The sequence below is a fragment of the Lissotriton helveticus genome, chromosome 2_2 (genome assembly GCF_964261635.1).
Source record: "Lissotriton helveticus chromosome 2_2, aLisHel1.1, whole genome shotgun sequence".
NCBI classification, from domain to species: Eukaryota; Metazoa; Chordata; class Amphibia; order Caudata; family Salamandridae; genus Lissotriton; species Lissotriton helveticus.
The window spans coordinates 500,986,425-501,008,366 of record NC_136060.1 but is presented as its reverse complement, the minus strand read 5'-3'; the positions used below and the strand labels follow the sequence as shown (position 1 = coordinate 501,008,366).

The following is a 21,942-nucleotide window of genomic DNA, read 5'->3' as shown; positions in this document are numbered from 1 at the left end:
CCAGAGCGATGACCGTCCCACACCACACAAGAAAACACACTGCATCAGTGGCAGAGGAATGACTGTCCCACGCCACCAAAGGAAAAACACTGCATCACTGGCAGTGCGATGACCGTCCCACACCACACAAGGAAACACACTGCATCACTGACAGAGCGATGACCGTCCCACGCCACACCAGGAACGACACCGCATCACTGGCAGAGCGATGACCGTCCCATGCCACACAAGGAAACACACTGCATCAGTGGCAGAGCGATGACCATCCCACACCACACAAGGAAACACACTGCACCTCTGGCATAGTGATGAGCGTCTCACACCACACAAGGAAACACACTGCATCACTGGCAGAGCGATGACCATCCCACGCCACCGAAGGAAACACACTGTATCACTGACGGAGAGATGAGCATCCCACGCCACACAAGGAAACACACTGCACCTCTGGCATAGTGATGAGAGTCCCACGCCACACAAGGTAAATTACTGCATCACTGGCAGGGTGATGACCAACCCATGCCACACAAGGAAACACACTGCATCACTGGCAGAGTGATGACCATCCCACGCCACTCAAGGAAACACACTGCATCACTGACAGAGCGATGACCATCCCACGCCACACAAGGAACCACACCGCATCACTGGCAGAGCAATGACCATCCCACGTCACTCAAGGAACCATACCACATCACTGGCAGAGCGATGACCGTCCCACACCACCCAAGGAAACACACTGCACCTCTGGCATAGTGATGAGCGTCCCACGCCACACACGAAACACCCTGCATCACTGACAGAGCGATGACCATCCCACACCACACAAGGAAACACACTGCACCTCTGGCATAGTGATGAGAGTCCCACGCCACACAAGGAAAATTACTGCATCACTGGCAGAGTGATGACCATCCCATGCCACACAAGGAAACACACTGCATCACTGGCAGAGTGATGACCATCCCACGCCACTTAAGGAAACACACTGCATCACTGACAGAGCGATGACCATCCCACGCCACACAAGGAACCACACCGCATCACTGGCAGAGCAATGACCGTCCCACGTTACTCAAGGAACCATACAACATCACTGGTAGAGTGATGACCGTCCCACACCACACAAGGAAACACACTGCATCACTGACAGAGCGATGACCATCCCACTCTACACAAGGAAACACACTGCATCACTGGCAGAGCGATGACCATCCCACACCACACAAGGAAACACACTGCATCACTGGCAGAGCGATGACCATCCTACACGAAACAAGGAACCACACTGCAACACTGGCAGAGCCATGACCGTCCCACACCACAAAAGGAAACACATTGCATCACTGGCAGCGCGATGACCGTCCCATGCCACACAAGGAAACACACTGCATCACTGGCAGAGCGATGACCATTTCACACCACACAAGGAAACACACTACATCACTGGCAGAGCGATGACCATCCCACACCACACAAGGAAACAAACTGCATCACTGCCAGAGCGATGACCGTCCCACACCACACAAGAAAACACACTGCATCAGTGGCAGAGGAATGACTGTCCCACGCCACCAAAGGAAACACACTGCATCACTGGCAGTGCGATGACCGTCCCACACCACACAAGGAAACACACTGCATCACTGACAGAGCGATGACCGTCCCACGCCACACCAGGAACGACACCGCATCACTGGCAGAGCGATGACCGTCCCATGCCACACAAGGAAACACACTGCATCAGTGGCAGAGCGATGACCATCCCACACCACACAAGGAATCACACTGCACCTCTGGCATAGTGATGAGCGTCCCACACCACACAAGGAAACACACTGCATCACTGGCAGAGCGATGACCATCCCACGCCACCGAAGGAAACACACTGTATCACTGACGGAGAGATGAGCATCCCACGCCACACAAGGAAACACACTGCACCTCTGGCATAGTGATAAGCATCCCACGCCACACAAGGAAACAAACTGCATCACTTGCAGAGCGATGACTTGTTGTCCTTCTTCATACTGCGAGTGCTGGGGTGGGCAGTTTCTGGCTCCTTTTCTTTTCCGGAGGCTCCTCCTGGGTCGCCTCGGGTGTCTTTGCCTTCGGCTAAAAAAGATACCACAGTAGATGATCCTGTTGGTTGGTTTGGGGGTTCTTCCTCAGTGGTTGGTTCACGAGACGAAGGTTTCTCTTGTGTGTGCACTTTTCTCAAGGGACGGTTCGAAACATCGCTTCCAGAGGAAGAGGTGTCGGTTTTTGAGTTAAAAGGTCTGTTTCTCCTGTGCTGGGCATAAACGTCTGCCCACGTGTAGACTTCTCCCAATTTGTAGTCTTGGGTGTCCCTTCTGTATTTCCTGACTTTTCATATAAAAATGTAAAAATTGTGGAAACTGTCACAATGTCATCACCGGGAATGTGATTAACCATCCAATGAGAGGCACTCCTATGAAACTACACGTCAATGCTACATGCGATACATCCAATGTAGTATACCTGATCAAGTGTCCCTGTGTTACGTTGGTAAGACTGAGAGAAAAATAAAGATTTGTATTAACGAACACAAATCAAACATAAGACTCAAAAACACTAACTCCAATGTAGCAGTACATTTTGATGAGAATGGGCACAGTGTGTCCCAACTCAGGTTTATGATTCTGGAAACGTGAAGGTGTTGATAACAACAAACATTTACTACAGAGAGAGATGGCTTGGATATACAAGATGCAGTCCATGAAGCCAATGGGTCTTAATGACCGCCTAGAATTTTCATGTTTTCTATAGGATATCAGATCGATATCCAATGCCGTATACTGTGACCCCTCAAATGCGATTGTTGTTTTTCTGTTTATTGTTATTGTTATTCTGTTTGTTGGAATTTAGGCTAATTCATCTCACGTTACCTGGGCACCTGAGTTTTTGCACACTTAAAAATGTCCGACGCTATTTTTAGACATGTATAGTCCTTTTTCTATGTTCACTCCCTTAACACACGCATATACGTCACTTCCACGCCACTTCCCCCGAACCATCAAACCGACGATTGAAGCTAGAGACTACGAACCACTAAGTAAGTTGATTTATCATCAACCTTTAAGACAGCGACTCGTTTGATAACGGCCTCACCGACGTATAATATCACCGCTTCTTGTTTCAAATCGTAGTGAATCCCGAAAGTACACACGAGTGTACGAGGTTATTTAAGTCCAAACGTCACTTAAACTCTAGCGCACCCTTTCAAAACACCTCACTATCACCGCATGTATAGCTCATTTGATTTACCGAGTACCCAGCTCACCAGACCCGTTACCACGGCCGCCGAACGTTTGCATTCCAAGTGTATTCGAACCACTTTTAATTCACGTTCTGTAACCCACGTAACTGACCGTCTGTACGTCCACTCCACTCGAACTGGTCCTAACTTCGATCACACGTTTTTCATTTTCACTTGCCCTGCATGCTGCACATTCACTTTTAGACAATTTGAAGTCAGCCAAACACATTCTTAGAGCTATGTCTTTATGGTTATAGAGCTCCCAGACGAAGGGCATCCCGCCCGAAATGCATTGGAGCTGATCGGACCCACAGTCCAATATGTGAAATCAAAAAAGAATTGTTAAACCATTTGAAGTAATGGAGTATTATCATGACATACAATGATGATGTGAAAATAAAAACTGCAAACTACTTACATCGTTTACGGAGTCTTGTTCACAAGAACCAAAGGAGTGCCCACAAATACAGGGATGACACCACATTCCCGTGGTGTCACATACTAAGGATTTATCTAAAGGCGTGGCAGGACGGACACGTCACCTGGTGGAGCACCCGACCCTCCCCATTAACTTAGCTGACTAACTTTTTCAAAAAACCTTGAACCGAAGCTGTGCGCCACCCACCCCCTTTTTTGTTCAGTCGTACTCACCCACACCTCACAAAGACTTATTTTACCACAGCGAGCGGTACTCACCTATATCTTCACATGGTCATATTTTAGCACAGAGAGCCGTACTCACCCACACCTTAACAAAGACTTCTGTTACCACAAAGAGCGGTACTCACCCGCACCTTCACATGGACTTCTTTAACCACACAGAGAGCGGTACTCACCCACACCTTAACAAAGACTTCTTTTACCACAGACAGCGGTACTCACCTACACCTCCATAAAGACTTATTTTACCACAGAGAGCAAGACTCACCCACATCTTAACTAAGACTTCTTTTACCTCAGAGAGTGGTACTCATTCGCACCTTAACAAAGACTTCGTTTACCACAGAGAGTGGTACTCACACACACCTTAACATAGACTTATTCTTACTACAGAGTGCGGTACTCACACACACCTTAACATAGACTTTTTTTACTAAAGAGAGCAGTAATCACCCAGACCTCCACAAAGACTTATTTACCACTGAGAGCAGTACTCTCCCGCATATCCACTAAGACTTCTTTTACCACAGCGAGCAGTACTCACCTACTTCTTCACATCGACTTCTTTTACCACAGGGAGCGGTACTCACACACACCTTAACATAGACTTATTTTACTAGAGCGTGCGTTACTCACCCACACCTTAACATAGACTTATTTTACTACAGAGAGCGGTACTCACCCACACAATAACATAGACTTATTTTACTACAGAGAGCGGTATTCACCCACACCATAACATAGACTTATTTTACTACAGAGTCCGGTGCTCACCCACACTTTAACACAGACTTATTTTACTACAGAGTGCAGTACTCACCCACACCGTAACATAGACTTATTTTACTACAGAGAGTGGTACTCACTAAGCATGGGCGCAAAATCCGTTCCGCTTGCGGATTTTGCGGATTTTTAGCAAATTTGCAATCCACGAATTCCCACGAATTTGCCGAAAATTCGCGAATCCGCGAGCGGAATGGATCCGGGGGGCAAAAGTTCAAGCTTCAAGCTTGTAACTATTTTAGAATGGCACCGGCAAGCTGCCAACACCATTCTGAAATAGTTACTAAGTTAGCTTCAACAGGAAGCACTAATAGAAGCAGGTGCTCGAGTTTAACTGAATTCGAGCACCTGCTTTATTTTATCTATTAGTGCTTCCGGATGAAGCTAACTAAGTAACTATTTTAGAATGGCGCTGGCAGCTTGCCGGCGCCATTCTAAAATAAAACAGGAGAGGGGTAGAGGGCAGAAGGGCACAAAAACGAGTGTGGCAGAGGGCAGAAGGGCAAAACAACGAGTGTGGCAGAGGGCAGAAGGGCACAACAACGAGTGGGGCAGAGGGCAGAAGGGCACAACAACAAGTGGGGCAGAGGGCAGAAGGGCACAACAACGAGTGGGGCAGAGGGCAGAATGGCACAACAACGAGTGGGGCAGAGGGCAGAATGGCACAAAAACGAGTGGGGCAGGGGGCAGAAGGGCACAAAAACGAGTGTGGCAGAGGGCAGAAGGGCACAAAAACGAGTGGGGCAGAGGGCAGAAGGGCACAAAAACGAGTGGGGCAGAGGACAGAATGGCACAAAAACGAGTGGGGCAGAGGGCAGAAGAGCACAACAACGAGCGGTCTCGCACAAAAAAATCCCCGCGAACACGCAAAGCGCCCCGAGAACACGCAAATCGCCCCGCGAACACGCAAAAATAAAAAAAATCCACAAATTTGTGAATTTTGCGAATCGCGAATTCGTAAATCCGCAAATTCGGGGATTGCAAATTCCCAAAATTTGCCCATACTTAGTACTCACCCACACCTCCACAAAGACTTATTTTACCACAGCAAGCAGTATTCACCTACACCTTCACCTGGACTTATTTTACCACAGGGAGCAGTACTCACCCACACCTTAACAAATATTTATTTTACCACAGAGCTATACTGTCCCGCACCTTAACAAAGACTTCTTTTACCACAGAGAGCAGTAGTCACCCACACCTTAACTAAAACTTCTTTTACCACAGAGAGCGGTACTCACTTGCACCTTATCAAAGACTTCTTTTACCACTGAGAGCGGTACTCACCCGCACCTTAACAAATACTTCTTTTACTACTGAGAGCGGTATTCACACAGACCTTAACATAGACTTATTCTTACTACAGAGTGCTGTACTCACCCACAGCTTAAGATAGACTTATTTTACTACAGAGTGCGGTACTCACCCACACCTCACAAAGACTTATTTAACCACAGCGAGCGGTACTCACCTATATCGTCACATGGACTTATTTTAGCACAGAGAGCCGTACTCACCCACACCTTAACAAAGACTTCTGTTACCATAAAGAGCGGTACTCACCCGCACCTTCATATGGACTTCTTTTACCACACAGAGAGCGGTACTCACCCACACCTTAACAAAGACTTCTTTTACCACAGAGAGAGTTACTCACCCACACCTTAACAAAGACTTCTTTTACCACAAAGGGAGGTACTTACCTGCCCCTTAACTAAGACTTATTTTACCACAGAGAGTGGTACTCACCCACACCGTAAAAGAGCCTTCTTTTACTACAGAGAGCGGTACTCACCTACACATCCATAAAGACTTCTTTTACCACAGAGAGCGGTACTCACCCGCACCTTAACAAATACTTCTTTTAACACTGAGAGCGGTACTCACACACACCTTAATATAGACTTATTCTAACTACAGAGTGCTGTACTCACCCACAGCTTAACATAGACTTATTTTACTACAGAGTGCTGTACTCACCCACACCTCACAAAGATTTATTTTACTACAGCGAGCGGTACTCACCTACATCTTCACATGGACTTATTTTAGCACAGAGAGCCGTACTCACCCACACCTTAACAAAGACTTCTGTTACCACAAAGAGCGGTACTCACCCGCACCTTCACATGGACTTCTTTTACCACACAGAGAGCGGTGCTCACCCACATCTTAACAAAGACTTCTTTTACCACATAGAGCGGTACTCACCTACACCTCCATAAAGACTTATTTTACCACAGAGAGCGGTACTCACCCACATCTTAACTAAGACTTGTTTTACCTCAGAGAGCGGTACTCACTCGAACCTTAACAAAGACTTTGTTTACCACTGAGAGCGATACTCACCCGCACCTTAACAAAGACTTCTTTTTACTACAGAGTGCTGTACTCACCCACGGCTTACCATAGACTTATTTTACTACAGAGTGCGGTACTCACCCACACCTCCACAAACACGTATTTTACCACAGCGAGCGGTACTCACCTACATCTTCACATGGACTTATTTTACCACAGAGAGCCGTACTCACCCACATCTTAACAAAGATTTCTGTTACCACAAAGAGCGGTACTCACCCGCACCTTCACATGGACTTATTTTATCACAGAGAGCAGTACTCAACCGCACCTTAACAAAGACTTCTTTTACCACAAAGTGCGGTACTCACCCACACCTTAACAAAGACTTCTTTTACCACAGAGAGCGATACTCACCCACAGCTTAAAAAAGACTTCTTTTACGACAGAGAGCGCTACTCACCCGCACCTTAACAAAGACTTCTTTTACCACTGAGAGCGGAACTCGCACACACCTTAACATAGACTTATTCTTACTAAAGAATGCTGTACTCACCCACAGCTTATCATAGATTTATTTTACAACGGAATGCGGTACACACCCACACCTCCACAAAGACTTATTTTACCACAGCAAGCGGTACTCACCTACATCTTCACATGGAATTATTTTACCACAGAGAGCCGTACTCAGCCACACCTTAACAAAGACTTCTGTTACCACAAAGAGCGGTACTCACCCGCACCTTCACATGGACTTCTTTTATCACAGAGAGCGGTACTCAACCGCACCTTAAAAAAGACTACTTTTACCACAGAGAGCGGTACTCACCTACACCTCCATAAAGACTTCTTTTACCACAGAGAGTGGTACTCACCCACACCTTAACTAAGACTTCTTTTACTACAGAGAGAGGTACTCACTCGCACCTTATCAAAGACTTCTTTACCACAGAGAGCGGTACTCACCCGCACCTTAACAAATACTTCTTTTACCACTGAGAGCGGTACTCACACACACCTTAACATAGACTTATTCTTACTACAGAGTGCTGTACTCACCCACAGCTTAACATAGACTTATTTTACTACAGAGTGCTGTACTCACCCACACCTCACAAAGATTTATTTTACTACAGCGAGCGGTACTCACCTACATCTTCACATGGACTTATTTTAGCACAGAGAGCCGTACTCACCCACACCTTAACAAAGACTTCTGTTACCACAAAGAGCGGTACTCACCCGCACCTTCACATGGACTTCTTTTATCACAGAGAGCGGTACTCAACCGCACCTTAACAAAGACTTCTTTTTACTACAGAGTGCTGTACTCACCCACGGCTTACCATAGGCTTATTTTACTACAGAGTGCGGTACTCACCCACACCTCCACAAAGACGTATTTTACCACAGCGAGCGGTACTCACCTACATCTTCACATGGACCTATTTTACCACAGAGAGCCGTACTCACCCACATCTTAACAAAGATTTCTGTTACCACAAAGAGCGTACTCACCCGCACCTTCACATGGACTTCTTTTATCACAGAGAGCGGTACTCAACCGCACCTTAACAAAGACTTCTTTTACCACAAAGTGCGGTACTCACCCACACCTTAACAAAGACTTCTTTTACCACAGAGAGCGATACTCACCCACAGCTTAAAAAAGACTTCTTTTACCACAGAGAGCGCTACTCACCCGCACCTTAACAAAGACTTATTTTACCACAGAGAGCGGTACTCACTCGCACCTTAACAAAGACTTCTTTTACCACAGAGAGCGGTACTCACCCGCACCTTAACAAAGACTTCTTTTACCACTGAGAGCGGAACTCGCACACACCTTAACATAGACTTATTCTTACTACAGAGTGCTGTACACACCCACAGCTTATCATAGACTTATTTTACAACAGAATGCGGTACACACCCACACCTCCACAAAGACTTATTTTACCACAGCAAGCGGTACTCACCTACATCTTCACATGGAATTATTTTACCACAGAGAGCCGTACTCAGCCACACCTTAACAAAGACTTCTGTTACCACAAAGAGCGGTACTCACCCGCACCTTCACATGGACTTCTTTTATCACAGAGAGCGGTACTCAACCGCACCTTAAAAAAGACTACTTTTACCACAGAGAGCGGTACTCACCTACACCTCCATAAAGACTTCTTTTACCACAGAGAGCGGTACTCACCCACACCTTAACTAAGACTTCTTTTACTACAGAGAGCGGTACTCACTCGCACCTTATCAAAGACTTCTTTACCACAGAGAGCGGTACTCACCCGCACCTTAACAAATACTTCTTTTACCACTGAGAGCGGTTCTCACACACACCTTAACATAGACTTATTCTTACTACAGAGTGCTGTACTCACCCACAGTTTAACAGAGACTTATTTTACTACAGAGTGCGGTACTCACCCACACCACACAAAGACTTATTTTACCACAGCGAGCGGTACCCACCTATATCTTCACATGGACTTATTTTAGCACAGAGAGCCATATTCACCCACACCTTAACAAAGACCTCTGTTACCACAAAGAGCGGTACTCGCCCGCACCTTCACATGGACTTCTTTTACCGCACAGTGAGCGGTACTCACCCACACCTTAACAAACACTTCTTTTACCACAGAGAGCGGTACTCACCTACACCTCCACAAAGACTTATTTACCACATAGAGCGGTACTCTCCCACATCCCCACAAAGACTTCCTTTACCACAGAGAGTGGTGCTCACACACAACTTAATATAGACTTATTTTACTACAGAGAGCGGGACTCACCCACATCTTCGCATGAACTTCTTTTCCCACAGAGAGCAGTACTCACACCCACACCTTAACTAAGACTTCTTTTACCACAGAGAGCGGTACTCACCCACACCTTAATAAAGACTTAATTTACCACAGAGCGGTACTCACAAACACCTTAACAGACACTTATTTTACTACAGTGCAGTACTCACCCACACCTTAACATAGACTTATTTTACCACAGAGAGCGGTACTCGCCTACACCTCAATAAAGACTTTGTTTACCACAGAGAGCGGTACTCACCCACACCTTAACTAAGACTTCTTTTACCACAGAGAGCGGTACTCACTCGCACCTTAACAAAGACTTCTTTCACCACAGAGAGCGGTACTCACCCGCACCTTAACAAAGATTTCTCTTACCACTGAGAGCGAAACTCACACACACCTTAACATAGACTTATTCTTACTACAGAGTGCTGTACTCACCCAAAGCTTAACATAGATTTATTTTACTACAGAGTGCGGTACTCACCCACACCTCCACAAAGTCTTTTTTTACCACAGCGAGCGGTACTCACCTACATCTTCACATGGACTTATTTCACCACAGAGAGCCGTACTCACCCACACCTTAACAAAGACTTCTGTTACCACAAAGAGTGGTACTCACCCGCACCTTCACATGGACTTCATTTATCACAGAGAGCGGTACTCAACCGCACCTTAACAAAGACTTCTTTTACCACAAAGTGCGGTACACACCCCCACCTTAACAAAGACTTCTTTTACCACAGAGAGCGGTACTCACCTGCACATTAAAAAATACTTCTTCTACCACAGAGAGCGCTACTCACCCGCACCTTAACAAAGACTTCTTTTACCACAGAGAGCAGTACTCACCCACACCTTAGCAAAGACTTATTTTACCAAAAAGGGAGGTACTGACCCGCACCTTAACTAAGACTTATTTTACCACAGAGAGCTGTACTCATCCGCTACTTAACAAATACTTCTTTTACCACAGAGAGTGGTTCTCACCCACACCTTAAAAAAGACTTCTTTTACCACAGAGAGCGGTACTCACCTACACCTCCATAAAGACTTCTTTTACCACAGAGAGCGGTACTCACCCACACCTTAAATAAGACTTCTGTTACTACAGAGAGCGGTACTCACTCGCACCTTATCAAAGACTTCTTTACCACAGAGACCGGTACTCACCCGCACCTTAACAAATACTTCTTTTACCACTGAGAGCGGTACTCACACACACCTTAACATAGACTTATTTTACTACAAAGTCCGGTACTCACCCACACTTTAACACAGACCTATTTTACTACAGAGTGCAGTACTCACCCACACCTCCACAAAGACTTATTTTACCACAGCGAGCGGTATTCACCTATACCTTCACCTGGACTTATTTTACCACAGCGAGCAGTACTCACCCACATCTTCACATGGACTTCTTTTACCACAGAGAGCGGTACTTACACACACCTTAACATAGACTTATTTTACTAGAGCGTGCATTACTCACCCACACCTTAACATAGACCTATTTTACTACAGAGAGCGGTATTTACCCACACAATAACATAGACTTATTTTACTACAGAGAGCGGTATTCACCCACACCATAACATAGACTTATTTTACTACAGAGTCCAGTACTCACCCACACTGTAATACAGACTTATTTTACTACAGAGTGCAGTACTCACCCACACCGTAACATAGACTTATTTTACTACACAGAGTGGTACTCACCTACACCTCCACAAAGACTTTTTTTACCACTGAGCGGTACTCACACACACCTTAACATAGACTTATTCTTACTACAGAGTGCTGTACTCACCCACAGCTTAACATAGACTTATTTTACTACAGAGTGCGGTACTCACCTACATCTTCACATGGACTTATGTTAGCACAGAGAGCCGTACTCACCCACACCTTAACAAAGTCTTCTTTTACCACAGAGAGCGGTACTCACCTACACCTCCATAATGACTTATTTTACCACACAGAGCGGTACTCACCCACATCTTTACTAAGACTTCTTTTACCACAAAGAGCTGTACTCACTTGCACCTTAACAAAGACTACTGTTACCACAAAGAGCGGTACTCACCCGCACCTTCACATGGACTTCTTTTACCACACAGAGAGCGATACTCACCCACACCTTAACAAAGTCTTCTTTTACCACAGAAAGCGGTACTCAACTACACCTCCATAATGACTTATTTTACAACAGAGAGAGGTACTCACCCACATCTTAACTAAGACTTCTTTTACCACAGAGAGCGGTTCTTACTCACACCTTAACAAAGACTTCTTTTACCACAGAGAGCGGTACTCACCCGCACCTTAACAAAGACTTCTTTTACCACTGAGAGCGGTACTCACACACACCTAAACATAGACTTATTCTTACTACAGAGTGCTGTACTCACCCACAGCTTAACATAGACTTATTTTACTACAGAGTGCGGTACTCACCCACACCTCCACAAAGACTTATTTTACCACAGCGAGCGGTACTCACCTACATCTTCACATGGACTTATTTTACCTCATAGAGCCGTACTCACCCACACCTTAACAAAGACTTCTGTTACCACAAAGAGCGGTACTCACCCGCAGCTTCACATGGACTTCTTTTATCACAGAGAGAGGTACTCAACCGCACCTTAACAAAGACTTATTTTACCACAAAGTGCGGTACTCACCCACACCATAACAAAGACTTCTTTTACCTCAGAGAGCGATACTCACCCGCAGCTTAAAAAAGACTTCTTTTACCACAGAAAGCACTACTCATCCGCACCTTAACAAAGACTTCTTTCACCACTGAGAGCGGTACTCACTCACACCTTAACAAAGACTTCTTTTACCACAGAGAGCGGTACTCACCCGCACCTTAACAAAGACTTCTTTTACCACTGAGAGCGGTACTCACACACACCTTAGCATAGACTTATTCTTACTACAGAGTGCTGTACTCACCCATAGCTTATTATGGACTTATTTTACTACAGAATGCGGTACTCACCCACACCTCCACAAAGACTTCTGTTACCACAAAGAGCGGTACTCACCCGCACCTTCACATGGACTTCTTTTATCACAGAGAGCGGTACTCTACCGCACCTTACCAAAGACTTCTTTTACCACAAAGTGCGGTACTCACCCACACCTTAGCAAAGACTTCTTTTACCACAGAGAGCGGTACTTACCCCAACCTTAAAAAAGACTTCTTTTACCACAGATATGGCTACTCACCCGCACCTTAAAGACTTCTTTTACCACAGAGAGCGGTACTCACCCACACCTTAGCAAAGACTTCTTTTACCACAAAGGGAGGTACTGACCCGCCCCTTAACTAAGACTTCTTTTACCACAGAGAGCGGTACTCACCTACACCTCCATAAAGACTTCTTTTACCACAGAGAGCGGTACCCACCCACACCTTAACTAAGACTTCTTTTACCACAGACAGCGGTACTCACTCGCACCTTATCAAAGACTTATTTTACCACAGAGAGCGGTACTCACCCGCACCTTAACAAATACTTCTTTTACCACTGAGAGCGGTACTCACACACACCTTAACATAGACTTATTCGTACTACAGAGTGCTGTACTCACGCACAGCTTAACATAGACTTATTTTACTACAGAGTGCGGTACTCACCCACACCTCACAAAGACTTATTTTACCACAGCGAGCGGTACCCACCTATATCTTTACTTGGACTTATTTTAGCACAGAGAGCCATATTCACCCACACCTTAACAAAGACCTCTGTTACCACAAAGAGCGGTACTCGCCCGCACCTTCACATGGACTTCTTTTACCACACAGAGAGCGGTACTCATCCACACCTTAACAAACACTTCTTTAACCACAGAGAGCGGTACTCACCTACACCTCCATAAAGACTTATTTTACCACAGAGAGCGGTACTCACCCACATCTTAACTAAGACTTCTTTTACCACAGAGAGCAGTACTCACCCGCACCTTAACAAATACTACTTTTACCACTGAGAGCGGTACTCACACACACCTTACCATAGACTTATTCTTACTACAGAGTGCTGTACTCACCCACAGCTTAAAATAGACTTATTTTACTACAGAGTGAGGTACTCACCCACACCTCCACAAAGACTTCTGTTGCCACAAAGAGTGGTACTTACCCACACCTTCACATGGACTTCTTTTATCAGAGAGAGCGGTACTCAACCGCACCTTAACAAAGACTTCTTTTACCAAAAAGTGCGGTACTCACCCACACCTTAACAAAGACTTCTTTTACCACAGAGAGCGATACTCACCCACACCTTAACAAAGACTTCATTTACCACAAAGGGAGGTACTATCCCGCACCTTAACTAAGACTTCTTTTACCACAGAGAGCGGTACTAACCCGCTCCTTAACAAATACTTCTTTTTCCACAGAGAGTGGTAGTCACCCACACCTTAAAAATACTTATTTTACCACAAGGAACAGTACTCACCCACACCTTACCATAGGCTTGTTATACCACAGGGAGCGGTACTCACTCACACCTTAACAAAGACTTATTTTACTACAGAGAGCAGTACTCACCAACACCTCCACAAAGACTTATTTACCACAGAGAGCGGTACTCTCCCACATCTCCACAAAGACTTCCTTTACCACAGAGAGCGGTGCTCACACACACCTCAACATAAACATATTTTACTACATAGTGCGGTACTCACACACACCTTAACATAGACTTATTTTACTGCAGAGAGCAGTACTCACCAACACCTCCACAAAGACTTATTTACCACAGAGAGCGGTACTCTCCCACATCTCCACAAAGACTTCCTTTACCACAGAGAGTGGTGCTCACACACACCTTAACATAGACTTATTTTACTACAGAGAGCGGGACTCACCCACATCTTCGCATGGACTTATTTTACCACAGAGAGCAGTACTCACCCCCACACCTTAACTAAGACTTCTTTTACCACAGAGAGCGGTACTCACCCACACCTTAACAAATACTTCTTTTACCATAGGGAACTGTATTCACCCACACCTTACCAAAGACTTCTTTTACCACATGAGCGGGACTCACCCACACCTTAATAAAGACTTAATTTACCACAGAGCGATACTCACAAACACCTTAACATACACTTATTTTACTACAGTGCAGTACTCACCCACACCTTAACATAGACTTATTTTACTACAGAGAGCGGTACTCACCCACACCTCCACAAATACCTATTTTACCACAGAGAACGGTACTCACGTACACCTTCACATGGACTTCTTTTACCACCGAGACGGGTACTCAACCACACCTTAACTAAGACTTCTTTTACCACAGAGAGCTGTACTCACACACACCTTAACATAGACTTATTTTACTACAGAGAGAGGGACTCACCCACATCTTCGCATGGACTTCTTTTACCACAGAGAGCAGGACTCACCCCCACACCTTAACTAAGACTTCTTTTACCACAGAGAGCGGTACTCACCCACACCTTAACAAATACTTCTTTTACCATGGGGAACTGTATTCACCCACACCTTACCAAAGACTTCTTTTACCACATGAGCGGGACTCACCCACACCTTAATAAATACTTAATTTACCACAGAACGATACTCACAAACACCTTAACATACACTTATTTTACTACAGTGCAGTACTCACCCACACCTTAACATAGACTTATTTTACTACAGAGAGCGGTACTCACCCACACCTCCACAAATACCTATTTTACCACAGAGAACGGTACTCACTTACACCTTCACATGGACTTCTTTTACCACCGAGAGCGGTACTCAACCACACCTTAACTAAGACTTCTTTTACCACAGAGAGCTGTACTCACACACACCTTAACATAGACTTATTTTACTACAGAGAGCGGGACTCACCCACATCTTCGCATGGACTTCTTTTACCACAGAGAGCAGTACTCACCCCCACACCTTAACTAAGACTTCTTTTACCACAGAGAGCGGTACTCACCCACACCTTAACAAATACTTCTTTTACCAAAGGGAACTGTATTCACCCACACCTTACCAAAGACTTCTTTTACCACATGAGCGGGACTCACCCACACCTTAACAAAGACTTCCTTTACCACAGAGCGGTACTCACACACACCTTAACAAAAACTTCTTTTACCACAGAGAGCTGTACTCACACACACCTTATCATAGACTTATTTTACTACAGAGTGTGGTACTCACCCACACCTTAACTAAGACTTCTTTTCCCACAGAGAGCGGTACTCACCCACACCTCAACAGATACTTCTTTTACCACAGAGATCGGTACTCACACACACCTTAACATAAACTTATTTTTACTACAGAGTGCGGTACGCACCCACACCTTAACATAGATTTATTTTATTACAGAGAGCGGTACTCATCCATACCTTAAAAATGACTTATTTTGCCACAGAGAGCGGTACTCACCCACAACTTAACAAAGACTTCTTTTACCACAAAGAGTGGTCCTTACCCACACCTTAACAAAGACTTCTTTTACCACATGGAGCGGTGCTCACCAACACCTTAACAAAGACTTCTTTTACCACAGAGAGTAGTGCTCACACACACCTCAACATAGACTTATTGTATTACAGAGTGCGGTACTCACCCACACCTTAACATAGACTTATTTTACTACAGAGTGTGGTATTCACCCACATCTTAACAAAGACTTCTTTAACCACAGGGAGGGGTACTTATCCACACCTTAACAACCACTTCTTTTACCACAGAGAGCGGTACTCACTCACACCTTACCAAAGACGTCCTTTTCCACAGAGAGCGGTCCTCACTCACAACTTAACAAAGACTTCTTTTACCACAGAGAGCTGTACTCACCCGCACCTTAACAAAAACCTATGTTAACTACATATAGTGCTACTCACTCACAACTTAACAAAGACTTCTTTTACCACAGAGAGTGGTACTCACCCACACCTTAACAAAGACTTATCTTACCACAGAGAGCGGTGCTCACTTATACCTTAACAACGACATCTTTTACCACAGGAAGCAGTTCTCACCTGCTCCTTCACAAAGATTATTTTTACCACAGGGAGCAGTACTCAGTCACACCTTAACAAAGACTTCTTTTATCACAGAGTGGTGCTCACCCACACTTTCACAGTGATTTATTTTATTAAAGAGATCGGCACTCACCCACACTTTTACAAAGACTATTTTTACCACAGAGAGCAGTACTCACTCACACCTTATCAAAGACTTCTTTCACCACAGAGAGCGGTACTCACTCACACCTTAACAAAGACTTCTTTTACCACAGAGATCTGTACTCACACACACCGTAACAAAGACTTCTTTTTACCACAGAGAGGGGTAATCACCCATATCTTAACAAAGACTGCTTTAACCACAGACAGTAGTACTCTGTTATACTGCTGCTGCTCAGCCTGAGTGTCTGTGTGAGAAAATGTTGGTGAATGGAATGTTTGTGTGTGAGAGGGTCAGTTGCCGATGGGCTGATCAGCAGTGAGGCTGCTCCTGGTGGGGCTCTCATCCTTGTAACAACTTACTTATAATCAGGGCTGGCTTTAGCATGGTGGTGCCCTGAGCAGCAATGTTTGTTTGGCGCCCCCCCAATAACCACCTCCATCAGGGATTCCCTCACTACCACCCTTCAACAGTGCCCCTCAAGTCTCCATAACCACTCTCTCACAGATGCATTAAATTAGTTTTATATCACCACTGATATCAGCGTACTGTATCAGAGCCTTTTACATCATACGTTACACAGAGACAATCAATCCAGGGACGTAGCTAGCCCTTTGGCTGCCCATGGCGGTCACTTTGGTTGCAGTCCCACGGCAGCCAATTGAAGAGTGTGGGTGATTGCTGCCTGAGACGGCAGGTAAGAGCGCAGGGAGGCCGCTTCCACTAAAACTCTGTGGTTGGGGGTTCTCTTTAATAATAGGAATTGATTTCTGCCCAAACGAACCAATTTTGCACCATTAGGATAATGAAAGACTGGGGAGAAAATCATAATGGTCTAACCTATACCATGCAGTTTTCATGCAGCTCTTTGATGACAGTTAATTGCTCACTGTTCTACATTAGGATTTTAACTTATAAACTGAAACTAACAATAGAATCTCCCTAATAAAAGCAGTAACCTACTGACTTATTTACATGATATGCTCTTTGTGATGTGCATGGTACACGTTCTTTGCAGCAGGCATGTTAACCCTCTGTGCTACCTTACGATGAATCAAAACTTCCACTAGACAAAACTCCAGTCTCTCTCCTGAAAGAACATTAATCACCGGAGTGATTTTGACATGTTTAGTGTCGCCTGAAAATTGCTGGAGACAAAGAATGCAGCAGCCGGTGCTTTTAAAACCAGAATATATGTTGCACCGCCACAGAGCCAAAATTGAATTGCTCAAAATTGAGCTGGCGTAGAATATCTCTAATAATCAAGGCGGTAAGAAGCCATACTGATGGTGCAAGTAGAGAGCAGAGCTCGGCTCTATGTGGCTAGATCAATTAAATGAAACACCCGAACATGCATGCGAAACCTTTTATTTTATTTTTTAGTCCAAAAGCCGGTACTGCTTATAATAAATCTACATGGAAACTTACCTGGACTACCTATTTAAATTACAATATATTCCCTCACACCTTAACAAAGACTTAATTTGCCACAGAGCAGTACTCACAGAAAACAACCATTACAATGCCGTCAATACAATGCATTACATTTACAATGCAGTCATTACAACTCAACTGCCTTTACATCGCATGCCATTACAATGCAGCCATTACAACGCATGACACTACAATGCATGCCATTACAACGCATGTCACTACAACGCACACCATTACAACGTATCATAAGGTAGGTAATGGGGAATAGCAATTTGTAACCCTACACTATCCAACACTTACCCTACTGTTGCACTCACCGGTGTGGAAATAGTAATTTTTCCCCCTACACTATCCAACACTTACCCTACTGTTGCACTCTGTGGAGTGGGAATAGTAATTTTTACCCCTACACTATCCAACACTTACCCTACTGTTGCACTCACTGGAGTGGGAATAGTAATTTTTACCCCTACGCTATCCAACACTTACCCTACTGTTGCAATAAAAGTAATATACATTGTAATGCTATGCGTTGTAATAACATGCGTTGTAATAGAATGCCTTGTAAATGTAGTTTCTAAAAATGTGTTGTGTTTGGCATGTTTTGTAAAATCATGCATTGTAATGGATGTCACGATGTAAAAACAGCGTTGTAAAGGCATGCGTTGTAAATGTTTGCTTTGCAACGTGTCCTATTCGTACTCACCCACACCTTCATAGTGACTTCTTGTACCACAGTGAGCAGTACTCATCCATGCTTTAACAAAACTTTTACTGTCACAGAAAGTGGTAGTCACCTGCACCTTCACAAAAACTTATTTTACCACAGAGAGCGGTGCTCGCCTAAACATTCACAAATACTTCTTGTACCAGAGAGTGTTACCCACTCACACCTTAACAAAGACTTCTTTTACCGCAGAGATCGGTACTTACACACATCTTATCAAAGACTTCTTTTACCACAAAGTGCGGTACTCACCCACACCTTAACAAAGACTTCTTTCACCACAGAGAGCGGTACTCACCCACACCTTAACAAAGACTTCTTTTACCACAAAGTGCGGTACTCACCCACACCTTAACAAAGACTTCTTATACCACAGAGAGCGGTACTCACCCACACCATAACAAAGACTTCTTTTACCACAGAGAGCAGTACTCACAAACACCTTAACAAAGATGTATTTCACCACAGAGAGCGGTACTCACCCACACCTTAACAAAGATGTATTTCACCACAGAGAGCGGTACTCACCCACACCTTAACAAAGATGTATTTCACCACAGAGAGCGGTACTCACCCACACCTTAACAAAGATGTATTTCACCACAGAGAGCGGTACTCACCCACACCGTAACAAAGACTTATTTCACCACAGAGAGCGGTACTCACCCACACCTTAACAAAGACTTCTTTCACTACAGAGAGCGGTACTCACCCACACCTTAACAAAGACTTCTTTCACTACAGAGAGCGGTACTCACCCACAACTTAACAAAGACTTCTTTCACTACAGAGAGCGGTACTCACCCACACCTTAACAAAGACTTCTTTCACTACAGAGAGCGGTACTCACCCACACCTTAACAAAGACTTCTTTCACTACAGAGAGCGGTACTCACCCACACCTTAACAAAGACTTCTTTCACTACAGAGAGCGGTACTCACCTACACCTTAACAAGGACTTCTTTCACTACAGAGAGCGGTACTCACCCACACCTTAACAAAGACTTATTTCACTACAGAGAACGGTACTCACCCACACCTTAACACAGTCTTATTTCACTACAGAGAGCGGTACTCACCCACACCTTAACAAAGACTTCGTTCACTACAGAGAGCGGTGCTCACACACACCTTAACATAGACTTATTTCACCACAGAGAGTGGTACTCACCCACACCTTCTGCGTCTCCAAGTAAAGATGTTTGCAGTACGCCTGAAGTGTACTGTATTTATACAGTGCCATATCTGGACCCCATCCTTACACAAACATGCCCTGGCGGTCAGTGAGTTTTGCATATCGTCATCTTCTTAGGAAATTCACTTCATCTTCTTAGGAAATTCACTTCATCTTCTTAGGAAATTCACCTCCATCAGAGGGGGCGTTGGAATTTCAGATTTGCGGCCGCCTACACGGGAGTGAGGGCAGCAGGGTTACCAGCACAAGGTCAGTGTGAGCAGTCAGGGCTAGACCCATGGAGTGGGCGAGCCAGGAACTAGCAGAGAGAGCCAATCCAGAGCGAAGCCAGCTGGGGGGGGGGGTCAACATGAGCTCAAAGTGCCCCTGCCCCAGCTGAGCCAGATAAATATTTGGGAAGTAAATCGTGCACCAAATATCCTGCAATCACAGAACAAGCAAGTTTCCCAGCAGTTCGAAAACGTTTTTCATCCAACGTGGGAGAGTTTCACTTCAGTACATAAGTTTATCATTTGCTAGGAGTGATCACTTCTTAAGGTGAACTTAGAAACATTCCTGCAGGGCGATGCCAGGAAAGAGCCAAGAGGCCAGGCAGGCGCCTCATGGCTCTTATATGTAGTTGACGCACAAGAGAGGATTTGACATAGCGCATAAATTAAACTGATGCAGCTCAAGGCGCTGTCAAAGGCGCTGATGAAGGGGAACGGGGCAGAGTAAAATAACATAATTGCTTAGTTTCTATCACACAGTTTATTCAACAGAGGGGAGAGAGGATTTAGGAGTCATGTTGGTGTGTCTTCGTGTGCAGTCTCCTGAAACAATTTTCAAATTACAGAGAAGTTTTCGGGAAGCCAAGTTTTTGGGGAAAACACCCTCTGCACAGTTTCCTGGATTAGACTTTTGTAGCCAAACTCTTGGGGGTTATTTTCAGACTTTTTTAACTTGTTTTTTTTAAAAATAAACAGAAAGGATTCTTTATCAAAGTCCTATATGTGTGTGTGTGTGCCATAGAGCTAGGGCGTGTGCGTGAGTCTAGCATATGTTTTGTACGGGAAGAGTACCCTTCCTTGCCCCAGCCAAGTTTAAATGGGAGTAAAAGAGGGAAAAGTGTGATAAAAAGAGGGAAACAAATCTCAATTTCATCTCCCTTTTTCACCACCTTCCACTCTGCAGGAACGCCACTACTTCGATGGTTTGAGTACGAGGATAAAATGCGGAGCATGAACGCACTTTGGTGCATATTTACAAGCCCATATCGCCAACAACAATGCCACTCTTCCTGACGTTGTGGTGGCGTTACGGGCTTCGCCTTATTCACAAGGCAGCGTTAAGCCACATGACGTGGCTTAACGCTGCCTTGTGAATAAGGCTCCTTTTCACGCTATACTTTTTTAAAACAAAAATTGTAACTTGTTTTTATTCAATCGCTGCTTCCAATGTCTCCAGAACAAGGACATACATGTACATTTCCACGGATAATAGCATAATATATATCCAATGCTATCACCATCGTATCCTATGGT

At 44.8% G+C, this 21,942-nt stretch overlaps 1 protein-coding gene across 1 annotated transcript in view; it reads right to left on the bottom strand.

Moving 5' to 3' along the window:
- The window catches only part of LOC144821917 (endonuclease domain-containing 1 protein-like), a 135,986-nt gene extending 115,478 nt beyond the window's left edge, over positions 1–20,508 (bottom strand). The window contains exon 1 of the mRNA XM_078679066.1: positions 20,396–20,508. The gene's annotated coding sequence lies outside the window, so the exon portion shown is untranslated. The remainder of the gene's footprint in view (positions 1–20,395) is intronic.
- Positions 20,509–21,942: the final 1,434 nt, after the last annotated feature.